The 5,000-nt window shown below is 37.6% G+C and overlaps 1 protein-coding gene across 1 annotated transcript in view; it reads right to left on the bottom strand.

The window, feature by feature from the left end:
• LOC118762022 overlaps positions 1-5,000 on the bottom strand; it is a gene marked incomplete at its 3' end in the record, with an annotated part of 34,909 nt that overhangs the window by 10,110 nt on the left and 19,799 nt on the right. The gene's annotated exons all lie outside the window — the stretch shown is intronic.

Below are 5,000 nucleotides of genomic sequence, written 5' to 3'. Positions count from 1 at the left end.
GTAACATGGTTTTAGTTATTGATTGTGTTGTCTTAGTGTTCCGTTCTCATTTCGTTTCAGTATTCAAGGTTCTGTATTTTATACAATTTGATGAGGAAGCTTCTATTCGGACCCAGTAGAAAGGTACTTTCCTTTTTAAAAAAAAATCTTTTTCATCATTTGCTTTGGGTTTAGGCTTTCACGGGCCCTCCTAGCTAAAACATGGCATCAAGAGGCCCTGAATGGTTGGTGAATTCGACGTTGACGCAGTTTTGTCCCTCTAAATCCCTTAATAAGAAACAAAAACAAACCCACCACCGTTCGTTCGTTCACTGAAATTAATAGAATAATCTATTCATGGATACCGCTGATTGCTCATCATCAGTGTAGGTGGTGGTACACCAAAGGTGATGCATTCATAGAGGCGGCACGTTTGAGTCTGCTGTAGAAGCCAGTACAGGGGAGGAGGGGCAAACTAAAGGGCTGCTCCTGGCAGGAGCACACGTTAGCTACGTCACTGATATAGACATATGTGTTTAGCGCTTTTTTACATTGAGGTCAAAGGTCAAAGTTAATGTGTAGAGGGAAAGAAGGGAACACCAAGGTCAACGTTGAAATTATTAAAACGACGAAATAAAGACGAAGCACCAACAGCAACAACAGCACTATTACTACTACTACTACTACTACTACTGCTGCTGCTTCTGCTGCTGCTGCTGCTACTACTACTACTACTACTACTACTACTACTACTACTACTACTACAATTGCTGTTAATGTCATTAATCAATGACAATCGACATCACAAACATCATTACCAATGACATCACCAGCATAACAATCCTTGTTAACAATAATAATAATGAAAATAATAATAATAATAATAATAATAATAATAATAATAATAATAAAATAATAATAATAATAATAATAATAATAATAATAATAATATTGTACTAAAACTACCAATACTATCACTGCTGCTATTAGTGTAACTATTACAATTACAATTACCATTGCACGGAGGAAAGGGCCGAGTAAATAAAGAAGATGGGTACAAGATCTGAGGATCCTAGTTCGAATTCATTCACGCCGCTTTCTTAACATAACAGTTTAATAACATAGATATGTGTGGTAAGTATCTTGCTTACCAACCACATGGTTCCGGGTTCAGTCCCATTGCATGACATCTTGTGCAAGTGTCTTCTACTATAGCCTCGGGCGCACCAAAGCCTTGTGAGTGGATTTGGTAGACGGAAACTGAAAGAAGCCCGTCGTATATATATATATGTGTATGTATGTGTGTGTGTTTGCGTGTATGTGTGTTTGCGTGTGTGTGTGTGTGTGTGTCTGTCTGTCTGTCCCCGCAACATTGCTTGACAAACGATGCTGGTGTGTTTACGTAACTTAGTGGTTCGGCAAAACAGTCCGCTAGAATAAGTACTAGGCTTACAAAGAATAAGTCCTGAGGTCGATTTGCTCGACTACAGGCGATGCTACAACATGGCCGCAGTCAAATGACTGAGACAAGCAAAAGAATAAAAAAGTATATGAATGCGTAAACGAAGCGTGGCGTTAAAGAGCCGTGTGTTACGCATTTAAACTTATGTCTGCAAGACATGATACTTCAGCTACGAGGGTTTAACAATGTACACTCATTAAGTATATGGCATTGATCATGTTTACATTTCTGCAGAAACACATTGCCATGAAATTGCCAAAATAAACGAAAAACTGCTCCACCTCCATCCCAGTATATGGCATTAATAATGTTTACATTACAGAGCTTCTTTAGACTTAAGATTTGAATTTTGTTCTACTTGTGCAACGTTTTGTCACATCAGTAAATAGATTTTACGCTGGTTGTATATACTTCTATCTGGCAATTCTAGCTCGTTTCGGAAGCGGGGTGAATGTGCGACACTGGTGGGTGGAGAGGACTGTGAAATATCAATATCTGTCATTCTTGTTCACTTTCGTGGAGGTTTCCGTTTCACCTGTACGTCTTTAAAGGGGCATTAACAACACGTATACATTAAGTGTGTGATACTGATATTTATTATATACATACATACATACATACACATACACATATACTTATACAAACACACACACACACACACAAACACACACCCCCACCCACCCACACACACACACACATATATATATATATATATAATATATATATATATACGTATACATATACACGTATATATATACGTGCGTGTGTGTGTGTGTGTAGTTAAACTCAACGCAAGTGGAGTTGATTTAGGAATTCCGAGTGACAATGTAACCTTCGTTTCATCCATGATGATTCGCTAAGTTGGGCATAACTCATTTGCATAACAGTTACATCTAGAGCTTTATCTAGCTAAGAAACATATGTACCGTGCAATTTGGATTTTTATTTTCCTTTCGGGGGTCGATAAAATAAGTACCAGCTGAACACTGGGACTGATGTGATCGACTTAACCCCTCGTCTGAAATTGCTGGCCTTGCCAGAAAATTTTTAAATCAATATATTCTGGCAGAATCGTTAGCACGCCGGGAAAGTTGCTTACTGGCATTTCGTCCGTCTTTACATTCTGAGGCCGATAAAATAAGTACCAGTTAAACACTGGGGTTGATGCATTCGACTTAGCCTTTCCTCTGAAACGTCTGGTCTTGTCCCAAAATTTTAAATCAATATATATCTATAGGATTTGTGTGTTGCAGTGTGGATCTTGGTTTAGTCTTTTTCCAAATCGTTGCATAACTACTTATATATCAAAGAGAATATAGATTCCGACTTTGTCGCATTCGGAATCACCAGGATTTCCTCTCATACTCCCTTTAACATTGACTTTTATTAATTGAAAGATATCTTTGACACCAGCAGCTAAATTTTTCTCCCCAAGGTTTCACTCTGCCCCATGACTATGAATATTTAAAATATATTAATATACTGAATGTTGCAGATGCCTTTATGTTTGCATGTTAAGAACATACGTGAGTGCTCCAGCATGGCATTAAGTGCGATGGCTAAAGCAAACCAAAGAACGAAAATGTAAGAAAATATATACGCACACATATTCGCTCACAAACATAGTCACACACACATGTTTATACACACCTCCACACTCACACACACATACATATATTTAAATATATATAACATGTATAATATATTTTATATATAATATACATATTTATTTATATGTGGTGCCCCAGCATGGCCACAGCTCATGAGCTGAAACTAGAATCAATCAATCATATGCATATATATATATATATATATCATGGTGAGTAAAAAGTAAGCAAGGTTTTGAACCATGAAGAATTTGTACCAGATTTTTGCAGAGTTTTGAATTTTTAAAAACATTTTTAAGAAATTGTCTGATAATATAGACAAAGACTTGTTACAATCATCTGAAATGGAACTGTCAAAATGCGATATTCGAGCAATTTTGCTATTCGACTTCAAAAATAGGACGTAAAGCAGCTGAAACTGCTCGCGATATCAACGAAACATTTAGTGAGGAGATGACCAGTGAGTGGTCAGCTAGAAAATGGCTTAAATGATTTCGCAGTGGAGCCCTGAGCCTTGAAGATCGTGAGCGTAGTGGACGCCCATCTGTCATCGATGACAGTCAATTAAAGACCGTCATTGAGAAAGATCCACGTAAAACCACTCGAGAACTGGCAAAAGAACTTCAAATTAGCCAGAAAACTGCCTGCAACCATTTACATGCGATCGGAAAATCAAAAAATCTCGACAAATGGGTATCACACGATTTGAATGAAAACACTGTGCAACACTCAAAAAAGTACAAGAGATCTGTGGCTATTTTTATATGCAAAATGACATGGGAAATCCATTTCTGGCCTTCTTTTTGTTGAATTAGGCATGGCTTCTACAGAATTGTCACTGCATATTCTTTTTGTCATTATTATTAAATAAAATTCTCTACCGCATTGTAAAATGGGTTTCAACCCAGGGCTAGAGACCAATCTTAGTAACACCTACAATGTGATTCAAAGCTTGTGTTTTAATGTTATTTTTTTATCTTTCAAATCTTATTTGTTTTCAACAATGAGTGCAAGACAGTGCAAAAATGATGCAAAGAGATTCTGTTATATCTGTAGGGAATTGACTTTTGCTAAAGAAAAGCGCCGTATTACACGCCATATCAAGAAAATTTACAAGGCGTACTTCGATTGTTACCTAGGAGACCAGGATAAGTCATGGGCTCCTCATGTGTGTTGCCTTACATGTGCGAAGACATTGAGTGCCTGATATGTAGGAAAAAAATGTTCACATGAAGTTTGGTGTGCTAGTGATTTGGCGTGAGCAGAAAAATCACTCTAATGATTGCTATTTCTGTCACCATGACTTTACAGGCTGTACTACAGCAAAGAAAAAGAAACACATTGTTTACCCAAATTTGCAATCAGCAATGCGCCCTGTAGAGCACTGAGAAAATTTACCTGTGCCTAAATCTCCAGATCAAGAAATGCAGAGTTCCAGCAGTGCTGATGAACATTCCAGTGGTGAATGTGTGGAGCCCAATGATCCAGAAAGCAAGAATAAACCAATACCATTTTCTCAAGAGGCTCTAAATGACTTGTGCAGGGATCTCTATTTAACCAAAGAGAAAAGTGAGTTTCTGTCATCAAGGCTTCAAGAACGTAATCTTCTTGAGAAGGGAGTGAAGATAACACTGTACAGAAAACGTACAGAGGATCTGCTGGCATTATTCCCCATGAAGAATGACTTATGCTTTTGTAATGACATCACTGAACATTTTGAGCAACTGGAAATACCATAGGATAAAACCAACTGGCGACTTTTCATAGATGCATCCAAGGACAGCATCAAAGCTGTTCTGCTACACAATGGTAACACTCTGCCTTCTGTTCGCATAGCTTATAGCACAACCATGAAAGAATCATATGAAAATCTGAAAGCAATTCTAACAAGCATACGATATGATGACCATACCTGGCATATTTGTACAGATTTTAAGGTGGTAGCCATGCTT

The sequence above is a fragment of the Octopus sinensis genome, unplaced genomic scaffold, assembly GCF_006345805.1.
Source record: "Octopus sinensis unplaced genomic scaffold, ASM634580v1 Contig19394, whole genome shotgun sequence".
NCBI classification, from domain to species: domain Eukaryota; kingdom Metazoa; phylum Mollusca; class Cephalopoda; order Octopoda; family Octopodidae; genus Octopus; species Octopus sinensis.
The sequence above is the reverse complement of the archived record's forward strand: the minus strand, read 5'-3'. Positions and strand labels throughout refer to the sequence as shown.